Source organism: Tursiops truncatus, chromosome 18, assembly GCF_011762595.2.
Source record: "Tursiops truncatus isolate mTurTru1 chromosome 18, mTurTru1.mat.Y, whole genome shotgun sequence".
In the NCBI taxonomy this organism is placed as follows: domain Eukaryota; kingdom Metazoa; phylum Chordata; class Mammalia; order Artiodactyla; family Delphinidae; genus Tursiops; species Tursiops truncatus.
Genome location: NC_047051.1, coordinates 54,268,190 through 54,286,283, shown reverse-complemented (window position 1 = coordinate 54,286,283; position 18,094 = coordinate 54,268,190).

Sequence of the window (18,094 nt, the reverse complement as noted above, 5' to 3'; positions counted from 1 at the left end):
AATTGTGAATAAAACTGAAATATAATAATGTATACATAAAATTGTGAATGTTTCACCAAAGATATCATGTAAATAGCTCAAATAAAAGGTCTCCAAGAACAAAATATAGTTTGAATAGTTAATAAAATCACAAGGTTGAAAAGTAAAACCAAGAAAACATATATAGCAAAGAGTATTGCTCCTACTGCTGCCTACTTATACTACCTCTCTGGAAAGGTAACCACATTTATTTATGTTTTTCGTGTTTTTATGCAAATATATGAACACACACACACTTTCTCCTTACATATATTGAAAGCAATTATTTTGTTATACATCTCAAATGTTTAACTTAATATATGTTGGAAAGTTTGGGAGAAGGAGGGAAATCACTCCACCTAAAATTATTTTGTGACCTTTATTGCCCTAAGGAGTTTGATATATACTGATCACTTTCTTTCTTGTCTCAGAGCTCTTCTGATTTTCTTTAGTTGCAGAGATTGTCTTATCTCTGCAGATAAAGTTTGCTGCATACTATATATGTATAAACATATACGTGTGTGTTTGCTGTATGTTTAGTAATGCAAAGAGTTTTTATGTTTCCAGTAAGTTCTGCAAACTGGTAGCTGCTCAAAATGTTACTTGTTAAAGTAAAAGTGCTCTTTACATTCCATTTAAAATTTGAACAGAATCAGTAGATTAGCCATATAAACTCTAACTCCTTTAAAAACAGACTGCTAAATGCTCATGATTAGTAGCTAAATATTTAGCATAAATTTATGTGTCTATAAAATGATATGTGTGCTTATCAAAAGTCATTAGTTTTATTCCAAACTTGTTTATGCTAGTATTTGATATTTTAATTACAAAATATTAATATGAATTTCAAAGTGTATTGCCAGGTAAAAAAACACATTTTAGAAAAACATGATAAAAAATCATAAAACACATTGAAAAGGCAAAGATAATTTGTGTGTGTGTGTCTGTGTGTGTATTTTAAGTAAAATATTTTAAATTTATATTTTAAGTGAAAATGTTGAGAATTTTTAAGTTAAATTTTATGATTCTGCACTTTAAACAATATTTTCAATCAGTAAATGAAAGCAGTCCCAAATGTTTTGGGAAAAAACTGTCCAGAATAGAAAGAAAAGTTACTTAATGTCATACTTTCTTTCCTATTAGAGATTTTTTTTCTATTAAAGCTAATCCTTTTTAGCCCCCAAAATTTAAATTACTAGCAGATTATTATGGCATTAAAAAATGAAATGTGAGTTAATGGAGGCCCATGACCACTTACCATGTTACAGCATTGGAAAACCATCAAGAAATACAAACTCCAAAGCACTCCATGGAAAATGTATTTTATGTCTAAGATTCCCCAGAAAGTAAATATAAAAATCTTTGACAATCCTTTTCATACTAGAACTATTTGACAAAATTATTTGTCCTTAATTTTATACAAAATCATTGTATAATACAAAATAATTTATGGGATTGATGGTTGCATAATACATGTGACTTGTTTATATCCTTTCTTCCTTCTCTACAACAAAATTGCTTCTCAGATTGCCTCTTCCACAGGGAGAGTTAGAGATTAGCATAAGGCATGCCCTTTAAAAGAAAAATGATGTTTTGCTTTATATTTCTGAATATATCTAATGCTAAGGAAACAAAAATAGCAGAAGAAACTATCATTTCCAACTGTCTGCTGGATATATAATGTCAGATGTAGTGAGATAATTCTCAGTACAGTTATCGATCTCATTCCTGAATGTGCTTATTCATTTTGAATTGACAGAAAAGTGGCAAAAAATAGATGTACAGAGAGAGATACTGGTGGACAATCTAAATAAAGAAATGGTAATTACAATTACAATTTTAGAGACTTTAAAACGGTCACTACTCACATATAACATTCTATCTTAAATGCATCTGGACACTTAATTAAGTTTCTGTTCAGATGATTTATATTATCACAAATAAAATCTCTAGATTTGTATTAATTCATCACAAATGCAAGAAACTGTCATAGGCATTTCCTCTTACTCTAATGAAATTTCATAGGCATGGCCAAAATAAAGAAAAGCAAATGAAGCAAAGTAATTATAACAATTCAATACATTTCATCATTAGTTTTTGCAATCTTTGTTACCATTATGCTTCTGTATTTAAATATTTAAGTGTAGTATTTAAAATGCAGTTGTTTCAATTAATTAATACAATGAATTGTGAAAAATTACACTTGTCCTTTCTTCCCCAGTGATAATACTAGAGCAGGACAATCAGGAGATTTCCAAGGTAAGCATTTTGCTTTCAACCTTTACAAAAGAAATGACTAAATATGTTTCATGAAACTTGTCTACTAAGTGACACTTCTTTTCTTTAATCTTCTTTTAAACTAAGTTCCTTTGCTGACGGAATAGTTCTTTAACTGAACTGCAGTCCAGTTATATGGATCTGTGTGATAAAATGTCATAGAATTATACAAGAAACTTAGGAAAATTGAGTGGAATTCTTGATTTCAGCTCTGACATTTAAGGAGCTTGTAAGTCATCATCACCCAAAAACAACAAAACAGAAAATAACTAAAATCAATGAATTTTCTTATGTCCATCAAAACCTGATGTTGCAGGGCAAACTGCTATCCCCAGATCTGAAGAGGCAGGTGCAATTGTATTTTTGTGAGAGAAAGGCTAGGAGAACGACACAGCTCATTTCCTCCATCAGTGAACTGCTGAAATTACATGAACAACTGTCTATGCCCACTTGTTTTGTTCTGGAGCAAAAGTACACTCACACACGCACACAGTTCATTACAAAGAAGAAAAGTACATACAACTAACAGATATTTTAAAAGCAACAATTAAAATGCCTCATGTTTTTATTTATAAGTTTTATACTAATAAAACAACTTATTCACAAGCATTTTACATGACATTAGTATGCCTATAACCAGGTTAGATGATGTTGAGTATTATAAATGTACATAGTTGATTATATATAGTGTACTTCCTTCATAAGAGTAGATTTTTAAAATGTCATTTGAAAATTAGAAATATTTTTGTTACCTGGAAAAGACTGAACAAAAAACTAGACATTATGTGGAACATATTTAAGATGATACATATCATAGCAAAGTAGCTTGGAAGAAGATATATATTTAAATGTTAGAAAAATATGGCAAAGTAATAGAAAGGAAATGGATTTTTGTTTGTTTTTTGGAAAGGTTATATTAAAGTATTTTTGTTTATCATATGTTGCATTTATTTATTAAATGCTTAATGTCAATGTCATCATTAGGTACCACACCATCCCATCACGTCATGTATACATATAGGTGTAAAGAGACACAAAATCTCCTACAAAATGATATTCTGCTGGTTACTTGACTCAGATTTCCTTTAAAACAATGATTTTTTTTAATTTTTGTTTTGAGCATATACTAGTTTTTGCCACTGAGTTTGACTTTTGAGATAAAGAAAAATGACTTTAACAAATCCTGACATTAATTATAGTGTAATCTTCTGAGGAAATTTTTCTCTTGAATTATAATGAATTTTTTTCCAGAAAATGAATTATGTAGAAATTGAAGATCTGATGGACTGTAATATACATATATTGACGACTCTTGGAGCTTTTCAGTTGACACTTATCTTTCCTAAGTTAAATACCTTTGCCAGAGACTGATGTGGGACCCTTGATCTCTAATTTGCATATTGGAGAGCAGGAAGTTTAGTTAACAAAGCAAACTTAGAGTTAAATAATAAAAGCAGACATCTCTAAAGATTAACATATTAAGATTCTGAAGAAATGGAAAACACTTAGGCATGCAGATGTAATCAAATCTATTTTTTGGGCTTCTTGGACTTTTTTTTATTCAAAACTGAACTATCATTAAATATAAATGAGAAAAAGAATATAAAAGTAAATATGAGGAATCTAAACACACAATAACCATTAATGTTAACTGATTAAATAAAAACATTATTCAAAAAATTGAGGATAAATTTTATAATTAATGATTTTAAGAGTAAAAAACCCTCAGATAAATATAACTCTACATATTCAAAAACTGTACTTAGTAACTAATCCAACTGCATATACGAATTTTACATTTTTTAAATATACCAGGAATAGCTATCTTACAAAGATGAAGTTCCTCAGTGAAAAAGAGATTCTAATCAAGACTGCAACAGAGAAACGCTGCCTGAGTTTCCAGCTCACTGTCCTATAGCATTTTGACTCCAGACTGCAACATTGACTTTTACTCAAATATCTGTCTGCCTGCCTGACCTGCAGTTTTGGACTTGCCAGCCTTGCAATATCATGTGAGCCAAATCCTTAAAACCAATCAATCAATATAGATAGAATAGATAGATTATACTGGTGTATATATATACGTGTGTGTATATATATATATGTGTGTGTGTGTGTGTGTGTGTGTGTGTGTGTGTGTATATATATATATATATATATATATAGGTTGTTTCTCTGGAGATCCATGGCTAATACAGCTGCACATACTGATTCATAAATATTTCAGTAGGGATGATTTTTCTTGTTCACAGAACATATAATTACATGAATTCTCTTTTCCTAAAATCACAGAAAATCATAAATGCATCCTCCCTTATTACATTTTCAATTACATCCATTCTCCATTGGATATTTTGTAATTTATGCTACATTTCTGACAAAATTTTGTCTTTTCACTCAATTTCTTTATAGAATTTCATCTGCTCTTATTTCACAACTTTTATTTTTGTCTAGTTCATATCTTTCTGAGTTTTTTAAAATAAATTTCTCCTAATTTCTTCATAAACATAAATAAATGCTTAATAATATTTAATTCCAGTTCTTTGTGGGTGAGCTGATATATCTTGATTTTGATTTTCTATTTTTTGCATTTAATTCCTGGCAAATTTGTCTCAAGTTGTGTGTATTATCATTAAATTTAGGGTCACGGTCTATGTCAGACAGGGTCACAGCCATCTCCTTGAAGCCTCCAATTGTCTTGAAACCATCAGGAGTACAGTTACTGTTTATTAAATCACTGCAATAAGAGAGGTTAGATATACATTAGAGTATCTCCCCCAAAGAAAGGAAAAATAGAGATCTTGCAGGATTTGGAAGGAGGGTGGCAATCGGTTGTCACTGAAATGAAACAGTGTTTTGATAGGTTCAAGCAAAGCCTGACTGTGAGAAAAGGGGTTAGCATTAGATCTGGACGGCAAATTGGCCCAGGATCCTGTTTCCTTCAAGACTTTAAAGTGGAGATTGATGTGTCGAGTTGTGGCCAGGAAGCTGAGGTTTACCTAGGTTGTAAACCAAAACTGCTCGGCTGTGCCAAAGGCACTTGGATCCTACAGGCACGGAAGCAGTCCATTCTTACTGATAGAATTTCAAATAGCAAAGTTTCTGACAGTCTAGGATTTGGCAGAACAGTGTCCCACAGTACATAGAGAGCAGTAGTCTTCTCAGAAAGAGATTGTTATGACACTCTACAGTTACAGTGTGTCCTGCAGGGAAATACTGTTCCTTGTCAACTTTGCAGCTGATTTTTCCCGTGTCTTTTATTATGATCTGATAATGGCAGGGCATAATTTTACAATTAAGGTGACTTTTTACTTTCTCAGGAAGTACTGCAATGTCCTTCCAGATCCATTTATGGAACTAAAGAGGAAAAAATTTCTGAACGAAGGTATAATAATGTCTTCTAATATGTTTGGCATGTGTGACTAAAGCCAGGGAAGTCTGAATAACTTATGCCTGCAGCTAAAATATAAAGCATTTTATTAATGAAATTTTAAAGAAAGTATATATAAATATGTTATATATAAATATTAAATGGCAGAAAGCTATGTACATAAAAAAGGAAATTTAAGACATTATAAAGAGAAATGGTTAAACTTAACATTAATATACCAAGTTAGTATAGTGATAGGCAATTATAATTAAATTTACAAGAAAGGCAGAATTTAGGAAGCATTGGAATGATACTAAACAAATATTCTTATCATGAATTTTTTTCACCTATATCATACTGGACAAGGATTATGCTAAATATCAAAATCATTTATGATGTCTAATTATTGCTTATAATTTATTGACTATGTCTAAAAACTATCGTAAGTTGAAGTTAATGTCAAATCAAGGTGAAAATGAGAGACCAATTTACTCATTTAGACTTCTGACTTAAAATTCTGACAATTTCAAGTGTTGTGGCACATGTGGAGTATTACATTTTACATACATTTTATTACATTTTACATTTTGTATACATTTCTGATTAGAGTGTAAAATGATGAAATCACTTTGGAAATTTGTGTGTATTATCATTTAAATTTAAATATTCAGATATTCTCTGGTCTAAGACTTCTCCTAAAAATATACTCAAAATAAATGTTTACATTTAAAGCAGAAAATATGTGAAAGAGTATTTATAGCAGCCATATTCACAGTGTTGAAAAAAATAAAACAGCTTAAATGCCCAATAATGGATGAGAAGACAAAAAAGGATAATATATTCATCTGAGAAATATTATACAACACTGGATTCCTTGCTGTTCTTCACACTAGTATTTTTACCTCAAAACATTTGCATGTTCAGTTCCCTCTATACAGAATAATGTTCTTCCAGATATCGGTCTGGATTAATTCCTCACTTCTTTTAGGTTTCTCCTGTCTTGTCATGTCATTAAAGATGTATCCATAACAATCTAATATTTTAAGCATTTTCAAAATTTTTGCTTTTCATTTTTACAAATTTTCTTTATAGCAATTATCTCTACTTAACCTATGTTTCTATTTATTTGTCATATAGCTGAGAAGGGCACATATCTCTTTTGTTCATTGTTACATTTATGAACAGATAATAGTCCCAGACAAATGAGGTATTTAATACACTTTTTGTTAAATAAATGAATGATTAAGGAATGTCTGGATGAATTAAATATATTATGTTATTCATTGGGTAAAGAAGATTATATTGTTTCCATTAAGTGAAGAAAGGCACAAAGACAGAATGTATATGATAAATGTTAAATAATATAATATGCAAAGGGAGTTGGAAGAAATTAGAAATTACTCCAAGGAAAATAAAAACACAATAGCTGAATTAAAATTAATTTTGTTAACAAGACAGAGCAAAATTCATAAGATGAAAAATGAAATAAATGATATATAAGTAATATATATAAACAAATTAAAAAATAGATAAGTGATGATAGGTAGATAGATAGATAAATAGAATTTTACCAGAAGAAAAAAATAAAAAATGAATTAGCATATTAAAGATAATGGACCTTTCCCAAAGAAATACTAGGAATATAGATAATTCACAGAAATATATAAAATCTTAAGATAGTAAAGAGAAATAATGATTTTTTTCTTCAAAGTAATAAGTAATATTGCTTGGACAATCACTATAAAATTTAAGTGTAATGAAAAATTATTTAATTATATTTACAGTACGTGTAATCAAAAGATTATTTTCATTAAGTATAATACCTGTAATGTGCCAGTTATAAAATATAAGTAAATGGCAAGTACACACTAGAATGCACAGGAAGGAAAATATAAATGTCTCATTAGCATATGAAAAGAGGAACAGTGTCAAGGACAACTGCATGCAATGCAAAATTTTAAAAATATTTTTTCTCAGTTTGCATAGGAAAAATCTAAATATTTTCTATAATATTGTGTTTTTGAGTGTCTAAACTTAGGGGTTATTACCCACTGTTGAGGAGGAGGGTAAATTGACGGTAAAAACCCCAAAAAATCTGGGCTTCCCTGGTGGCGCAGTGGTTGAGAGTCCGCCTGCCGATGCAGGGGACGCGGGTTCGTGCCCCGGTCCTGAAAGATGCCACATGCCACAGAGCGCCTAGGCCCGTGAGCCATGGCCGCTGAGCCTGCGCGTCCGGAGTCTGTGCTCTGCAACGGGAGAGGCCACAGCAGTGAGAGGCCCGCGTACCGCAGAGGAAAACAAAACAAAATACAAATCTTAAGGATTATCTCATTAAATATTATTAAAGAAAAATGATGTCTAGGCAGAAAAAATTTAGAGGACATAATAAAACATTTTATCTTAATATTTCTGAACAAACATTTCAAAACAGTTCTAGAAAAATATAACTTTCAATATTCATTGAAAAACAAAGAACTACTATGAATAATCAGATCATTGTTTAAAAAAGCCAAGAAACCTCTACAAAGTATACACCATTTTCAAGTCAGTTTTATAAGCTAATTTGAGCATTTAAGAGATTAGTGTATCATTGCCACTATACAAAAATTATCTTTTTTTCAAATTAAATATTAAGAGATATACATATTTTAACTATTTATTATAAGCATATGTAGTTTTTTCATTCTTAGGTGGAAATTGTAGTTGATCAACCCTCCCTACCTTCAACTTTCGAACTCTAGTGTGTTTGTAAATTGGCACATTACCAAGGAAGTGATTACTATAAATGGCAAATGCTTTTACATTAAAAGGATAAAGTTATAAACAAATAATATAAAAATAAAATCATAAAGTTTTTATTTTATTTTATATAATCATTATTCTTTATCTTTGGGATATACCTGACTTGTTAATATAAGCTAATTTTTTTATGACAAAGAAAAGTAGACTAAGAAATTCCCATTTGTCATTGCTGATCAATATTTCACTTACAGAACAAATTTTTCTTAAACTTACTTTAAAACACTGACTAACCAATTATCCTATGATGTTAAATACATTAAAGGTTACCAAAAATACCCCCCCAAATACACTTAATGCATTCCAATATGCGTAACATGTTTCATAACAATATGCATAACTTGAGATGCCAGATATCACATACACCAATTTTACTTTTGTTCTATTTGAAAAAAACTGACCCATCCCTTAGAACACTACTAATTCAAGTAGCTAAATATAGCTTTTCTATTAAAATTCCTGGGTCCACATTCTGCCCTGACTGTTGCTCTTTCTCCTTGAAGTGAATTGTAACCGCAACACAAAGACTATTGACATGCTTTCCATGTTCGACCCTTGACTCATCCATTGCTGTACAGGAATTAGGCTTCCAAACTACATCAGCAAGGGTCATACCTGGGCAGGAAAGAACAAACTGGGAACAATTCCTTTCTAATGAAACTATAACACCAAACAAGTCTGAAAACAGAGGTTACCCTGCAAGAAAGAAATGACTCAAGCAACAAGAAAAATAAAACTATTAATCAAACACCTACAATCTTACCTGGAGCTTCAGGGCTCAGAGAAATGATCATATCTTATCTTCACTTATTAAGTAAGACCCTGGTAAATTTATGAATTATTTTCTTTATTGATCAGCTTTTCTTTAATATATGATCCAAAATATATATATTTTCAAGGATAAACTAATTTTCCCTTATATTCAACAATTAAATATTTAGTATTTCCTAAATGATATTATATAAAGTATTTATATTGCTGCCCTAACTCTAACTCCAAGCAAACTCATGTTCATAAAAAACACATATACCAATGCATGCATACAAATAGACACATATACTCACACCACTTTTCAACATGACCAAATTATACCCATTTTTAAAATCCCAAAGAAAAACTGTTTCTATTTGACTCTGCTTTCAAAAATTCCTGTTTCTAGACCTTAAGTCTGGGTTGCTTTTTCTCTTTTTATATGATCTACCGCAATAACTTTTTGAATGTCTGTCTTCTCCACTTAGTTGTGTTTCCTAGGAGTTTGCCTTTTATTTCAAACTGTCATGGTATATATCAATAACCCTTAAATGTGATAAACAAATATATCTAATTCTTACAATATAAGTGCATATTATAATAGAGGAAGAAAAATATGTTATCTAATAACATTGAAGGATAACATAAATTCAAGGATATTTGGGATAGGCTAACCCATTCAAAAACAGGTAAGTTATAATGGGAAGTTTTTATGGGAACTAGATTTTTGAATTGCATTAAAAAAAGAAACTTTGGGGGCCTTCCCTGGTGGCACAGTGGTTGAGAGTCCGCCTGCCGATGCAGGGGACACGGGTTCATGCCCCGGTCCAGAAAGATCCCACATGCCACGGAGCGGCTGGGCCCGTGAGCCATGGCCGCTGAGCCTGCACGTCCGGAGCCTGTGCTCCACAGTGGGAGAGGCCACAACAGTGAGAGGCCCACGTACCGCAAAAAAAAAAAGAAACTTTGGGGACTTCCCTGGTGGTTCAGTGGTTAAGAATCTGCCTGCCAATGCAGTGGACATAGGTTCGATCCCTGGTCAGGGAAGATCCCACATGCCACAGAACAACAAAGCCCGTGTGCTGCAACTACCGAGCCTGTGCTCTAGAGCCCGCGAGCCACAACTACTGAGCCCACATGCCACAACTACTGAAGCCCGCATACCTAGAGCCCCTGCTCCACAATAAGAGAAGCCACCACAATGAGAAGCCCACACACCACAATGAAGAGTAGACCCCGTTCGCCACAACTAGAGAAAGCCCGCATGCAGCAACGAAGACCCAACACAGCCAAAAATAAATGAATAACATAAATAATATTTTTTTAAAAAAAAAATGGTTAAGATGGCAAATTCTGTTATGTATATTTAAAAAAAAGAAAAAGAAACTTTGGCTATGCAAGAGATAAATGTTCCAAGTAGACTGTTAAAGAGATTTGGGAAACAGTAATAAATGAAATTATATATTAAATCCTGAATTTTAAGATGCCATATTCCCTTTGAAAATGTAAAGATAAATTTGAGGACTCCAAAGTATTCAAATAATAGTATTTATAAAAATGTATCTACACAGCAGGCTCACTAACGTTTGCTGGTAATAAACATCAGAAAGTAAAGAAAAGCAAGGTGACAACAGTGGGAATGACAGAGTATGAATCTTCCAAATCTTTCAATTTGTTAAGAGTGATTATGGAAAAAAATGTAAAAATCAACTTTTTATAACTCTGAAAATTAATCCAAACCTTGCAACAGTCTGGGGAAGCTTCGTTTATTAAAGAAAACATGGCCTGATCTTGGTAAGAACAGTGAGCTGTCACCGATGTTTAAACTCGCCTATTCCTATCTCTGTCTTCCCATTTCTGTTGTGGCCTTCAAAAGTAATATTCACAATGACAGTGGAAACCAGCAGCCTAGCATTCACTGAAGGGAGCAGAATGTTGCTGGAGTTCTTCCAAAGCCCCATTTCAAAAGAACTGTCATTACTGGGCATATCTAGAATTTCATAAAATACTAACTCATAGGGCATTTTTTATTTGACCTGACTCAAATATCATCCAGAAAAAAACAGCTTTTCTCTTGGGATAATTTGTGAAAAATAATCAGTGGCAATTGTTGGACATTACAGCTACCAGAGTCTGTGGTACCAGTCAAGGCAAACAATCAGCTAACCAAAAATCTTGAAAGGAAAAGCTGGGAAGTGAAATATCTATAGAGACCTTTGAAAACCTCTGACATGTTCTTAGGAATCTAGAAGGCCATGCACAAGTACAGGGATGTGAACATGCTCAGATATGTCCAGAGAAGGTCCTAAGGCCTCACCTCTGGCTGACCTTGAGGCTCTGCACAAGCAGACAGTGAAGACTGGTTAAGGGTTGTCATGTACCTGGCTGAGTGTTGAAGGCACATCACCACGTGCACACAGAGCCCCTTGGCAAAGACTGGGAGACAAATCGATTCCAGACACTTAAAGTGATCTCTGTCCAGTTATTAGGTGGCCACTAAGGTAATACCGCACAGAATTCAGAGTCCACAGATGATGATGACTATAAATATTATATAATTAATTCATGAAAGTCAATATACAAAGAGTGAAAACAACAAAATCAACAATAACAACAAACACAGATCAGAGGGCAACAGACCCAGCACACAGGCCCCTGCTTGTCCCACTCACCTCCCAGTCGGGAGACAGCACATGAGAGCTCATTGGTGCCCACTCCCCTGGGAGCCGTGAAGGGCGGACCCTCTGCCTCACTGCAGCTGCCGGGGACACGGAAGCTGAAGGGAGAGCTGTCCTTTCCCTCCCCAGTTACCTCTGCCTGGAGCGCCAGCTTCACCACTGTCCTGACCTCAGACCCACTCAGCTGGGCTTCTCCCCACTGGGCTTCTGTTACCCATGGGGTTCAGCCACAGGATGTAAGGGGAATGAATCTCAATTCTAAGGTTGCTACATTATATTATTTAAAATCTCCATTTCAATAAAATCTATGAATATAAAATGAAAGTAAGGTTGAGAGAAAATAAACAGTTGAAAAAATTACAGACATGTGAGGCTAAAAGAAAGTGGGGCAGGTCAAGGGTGTGGAGTTCATGGAGATAACCGCTTAGGAAGCCCAGGTGTAGAACAAATAACTTCAAAGAATGACAGCATACTATGCCTAAAGAACTAAAGAAAAGTATGAAAATAGTGTATCACCAAAAAAGAATATCAATAAAATATATAAATCATTAAAAAGAACAAAAAAGAAATTTTAGTGTTAAAATATAAAATAACCAAAAAGAAAAATTAAATAGATGATCAACAACAGATTTGAGCAGGCACAAAAGAGAATCAGCAAACTTTGAGAACAGGTCACATTAGATTTTTCAACCAGAAAAAAATAAATAAAAAAGAATCAAGAAAAATAGAGCCTCATAGACCTGTCAGACATCATCATCATCATCAAGTATGTGAACATAGGCATAAATGGGAAAGAACAGAGAGAAAGTGGTGGGAAAATGTTTGAATATATATTTGTCAAAAGTGTCCAGATTTGATTTTTAAAAATTGCATTGGTCTACACATTGAAGAATTTCAACAAACTCCAAGTAGGATACATTCCATCCAAATGTAGGATGGTTCTGGTCTTCATTTCTTTTTGTGGCTGAATGATATTCTACTATGTGGATATAACACATGGTTTGCAATGTAATATATAATTTATTGCCATGTAGCAACATGTATAAGTGCCTCATACTTCTAGTAAAGACTCTTAGTACTTATCAATTAATGAGAGGAATTTAAATAGGAAGAATATACATGAGAGCCAGACGAGTTATAGAAAAGTACATAGAGAATATAGGGTGTGAACTGCATTTTTGAAATATTTGGATTAAAGCAGGGGTCCCCAACCCCCGGGCCACTGTGAACTGGGCATGCGAGGGATCTAGGCTGCGCACTCCTTATGAGAATCTAATGCCTGATGACCTGAGGTGGAGCTGAGGCAGTGCTTTTATTTACCACTTCCATCCGTGCCTCTTTCCTGCACTGCACACTTGTCTCAGTCACAGTTTTGGTAAGCCCACAAGCTAACCCTAGTCAAAACAAGTAAAAAACAAACGTCGCTGGAGAGCTTCTTTGAAAAGGGGGAAAGACCCAATGATGAGACAGCAGAAGACTCTAAGACTGCCAACAAAAAGAAGGCTGCATTTAAAAGAAAATACCAAGAGTCCTACTTAAATTACAGGTTCATTGCAACAACGATTCACATTCTCCAAGCCCGCTTCGTATAATATGTGGTGACCGGCTGTAAAAATGAAGCTGTGAAACCTTCAAAACTGCTTCGCCACATGGAGACAAAGCACCCTGCGTTTAAAGACAAGTCTTTGGAGTTTTTCAAAAGAAAAAACATGAACACGAAGAACAGAAGCAATTATTGAAGGCCACCACTTCATCAAATGTGTCTGCACTGAGAGCATCATTCTTAGTGGCTAACCGCATTGCTAAAGCTAAGAAGCCCTTTCCTATTGGTGAAGAGTTGATCCTGCCTGCTGCTAAGGACATTTGTTGTGAACTTTCAGGAGAGGCTGCAGTTCAAAAGGTGGCACATGTTCCTCTTTCGGTTAGCACCATAACTAGACGAATTGATGAAATAGCAGAGAATATTGAGGCACAATTGTCAGAGGATTAATGAGTCACTCTGGTACACAATCCAGGTTGACGAGTCTACCGATGTTGACAACAAGGCAACAATGCTTGTTTTTGTGTGATATATTTTTCAGGAGGATGTGCATGAGGATATGTTATGTGCACTTTTGTTGCCAACCAACACCACAGCTGCAGAACTATTCAAGTCTTTGAATGATTACATATCAGGAAAACTAAATTGGTCATTTTGTGTCGGCATAAGCACGGACAGAGTGGCTGCCATGACCGGACGTCTTTCTGGTTTCACTACTCAAGTCAAAGAGGTCGCTTCTGAATGTGAGTCTACGTACTGTGTCATCCATAGAGAAATGCTGGCTAGCCAAGAAGTGTCACCTGAACTTAACAACGTTTTGCAGGATGTGATCAAAATTATCAACAACATTAAAGTACATGCTCTTAACTCACGTCTGTTCACACAGCTCTGTGAGGAGATGGACACGGAGCACACACGTCTTCTCTTATACACAGAAGTGAGATGTCTTTCTAAAGGTAGGTCACTGGCCAGAGTTTTTGAGTAACAAGAGCTGCTCCAGAGATTTCTTTTAGAAACGCAGTCACCACTGGCAGCACATTTCAGTGACACAGAATGGGTCGAAAAACTTGCTTCCTTGTGTGACATATTCAACCTGCTCAATGAACTCAATCTGTCACTTCAGGGGAGAATGACAACTGTGTTCAAGTCCACAGATAAAGTGGCTGCATTCAAAGCCAAACTGGAATTATGGGGGTGACAAGTGAACACTGGGATTTGTGACATGTTTCAAACATTAGCAGAGATTTTGAAAGAGACTGAGCCAGGGCCTTCTTTTTCCCAGCTGGTGCATGATCACCTATCTCAGCTTTCAAAAGAGTTTGAGCATTACTTCCAAACCACAAAAGACCCTCGAACTGGGAAGGAATGGATCCGTTACCCATTTGGGAATAAGCCAGGTGAATCAACTTTGTCCATCCTAGAACAGGATCAACTGTTTGATATCACAAATGACAGTGGCCTTAAAAGTATGTTTGAGACAACTTCAAATCTCCATACGTCTGGATTAAAGTCAAAGCAGAATATCTCCTGAGATTGCCACAAAAGCACTGAAGAGGCTGCTTCCATTTCCAACCTCCTATCTTTGTGAAGCAGGGTTTTCTGCAGTGACAGCAACCAGAACGAGATTACGGAGTAGACTGGACCTAAGCAACACACTTGGGTGTCACTGTCTCCCATCACCCCCAGATGGGATCACCTAGTTGAAAGAAAACAAGCTCAGGGCTCCCACTTATTCTGCATTATGGTGAGTCGTATAATTATTTCATTATATATTACAATGTAATAATAATAGAAATAAAGTGCACAATAAATGTAATGCGCTTGAATCATCCTGAAAACACACCCCTGCACTGGTGCTTGGAAAAATTGTCTTCCACGAAACCAGTCCCTGGTGCCAAAAAGGTTGGGGACTGCTGGATTAAAGGACTGAAGCTCACATTCAAGGCATAGATGAACAGGAACACAAGACAGGAGTGACCCTAGACTTAGGTACAACAGTAAACAGACAAATCAGACTCAGGGGAGGGATCCTTTTGGAAGTAGTAAAAGCAACTTCTGGCTGGTTTGGAGAGTGTCAAATAATGAAGAATTTTGAATTCCTGATAGAAGAGTTAATGTAGGAAATAACAAGAAGCAATTTGTCAATGCACACTATGTTCCCTTATTACAACTTCGATTTGCTGTCCTCTGACATAGGTTTAAGTCACAGGTCTGTCACGTAGTAGCTGAATAATTTTGGAAAATTTACCTAACCACACCACACTTCACAGGGATGATAAAAATAATTCCATGGATTTTTTGAGAACATTAAAATAAGTGAAGTGTTTAAATAGTAAACAAATAGCAGTTAATAGTAATATAACTTTTTTTCAAAGTTCTATGGAACTTGTGATTTTAAAAAGATATTTAAAAAAATCTGAAGGTCTTCTATTCATTCTCTCTCCCTCTCTCTGTTTCTCTGACAAGGCTCATCAGGCAAGGACTCATGGCAAAAACTATAAAAAGCCTATTGTGCTCTGCTTGACAATAATAGTTCTAATATTATTACTAATATTTGGCATCTATGAAAAGATTTCAAAGTTATACTGAACACTGAGGATTTGGTGGATTGATGAAGAGATATATTTTATAGGGATTTTCTTTGCTGACTTTTTACTATCTCAAAAATTGAAACCATACATACTTAAAGAAACAAGTATTTTGGAAGAAATAAAACAGTAATCTGCTTTGTCCTAAACCCTAATATTTAGACAATTGTATGGTATGTATATTATTTAAAATTTTCTATTTGAGTAATAGTTATAATATTTTTGTAAAGAAGTAAATAAAAGTAGATGGTGAATAGACATTAGCAGAATTTTCCATGAAGAAAACATTAGGTTAAGGATTTTACTCCTTTGCTGCAAGTGCTCTGTGTTTTTTGGTAAGGACTGTATTGCTGCTGTTATGTTATTTATATGAAAACTATAATTTGGGACAATTAAAAACATGCAGACAAGCAAAAGAAGACTTCTTAAAATATTATAATCTAATCTCTCAGATAGAACACAATAAGTATGTTTTCCTGTTCCTCTGAGTGTTTTTCCTGACATTTTTATATCCCTGCACAAATATATAGAGAGATATTTAAAACTTCAACTGTCAGTTGGGAAATTACTAAGAGAGTGTACCAAATACATATGTATTTATATGCATGTGTTTATGGTTGTATATGTGTGTAAAAGTGACCAAGCAATACAGCATAAATGACTTGTACAAGAGTCCAGAGGCAGAGGTGACACTAAATATATAAACCCAATTTACATTTAGAGAGCTATCTGGAACAACTTTAGTTTTCAACGGGATGTTGAATTAATGAGAATTATTAGAATTTTATTTAGACTTTGAGTCTAAGATCAAGCTACAGTTCACATTTGGGATTCTTGTTTATATGTGTGAGAATAAATATCTGGGTGTAGCACTTTTTGGGCACATGTATTAGTCTTTCCTATAAGAAATATAATAATTAAAATATTTATAAATGTGATTTTATATTACATTTTGATGCCAGATATTTATGGTAAATAATTAAAGATAACATACTTTCATTTATGGGCCTAATAACAAACATATTCATTAGTATTTCCAAGGTATACATTATTTCAAATAATCTGCACAATAATCCTGCAAGTTTGAAATGGTATTTTCTAATACTGTAGGTGAAGAAAATGATGTTAAGGGAGATTTTCAGTTGTTTTAGCTATATAGAAAGTAATTCTAGGGATAATATTGGTCTAAAGTTCTGAGTCAAAAGTTTATTTGATAATAGAACCTACATTACTATAAAGAAAGTTAACGAAAATGAAATTAAATATACACAGTATCTGGTATAAGATTAATATTTTATGTAATAGGCATCATTAATCAAAAAGATAAATTTTATTGTATTGCTAGAATATATATTTTTTAGAACAGTAGTGGAGCAGACTTACAAAAAAAGGAAAATAATTATTACTTTAAAAAAATACAACAATCATTTTGTAAATGATTTAACAAATACCAAAGCAATAGATACAATAGGACTTCTGCTTATGATAATAGTAAAATAGGCAATTCAGCTGATTAGAAACAATTGAAGAGAATTATGCAGTTGGACAGCAGAAGAAAACACTTTGAATTAATAAAATAAAAGACAAAAATAAGGAATATACAAAAGAGACAATAAGAGATTGGAGAACACAGTTTAAAGATCTAATATGTGAGATACTAATGAAATACTACTAAGAACCTCCCAAATTTTCATAAAGTATATTCATAAATTATTCACGTGATACAGTAAATAATTCACAATAAAAAATACACACACACACACACACACACACACACACACACACACACACACACAAACTTACTTAAAACAGAAAACAAAGAAAAAACTTCAATTAAAAAAGCCAGAGGGAAAAAGAATCTGAGAGAAGACTTCCTGGTAAAACAATGGATTCCAGAAAATAAGAAAATATGTCTGCAAACCAATGAAAGAAAATAACTAAGTCAGAATTATTCACCAGATAAAAACATCCTTCCAGAATGAAGATGAAGGAAAGCTGTTTTGAGACAAATAAAACCAAGTAATAAATTGCTACCAATTCTGCACCAAAGGAATGCAGACTGTTATCTTCAAAC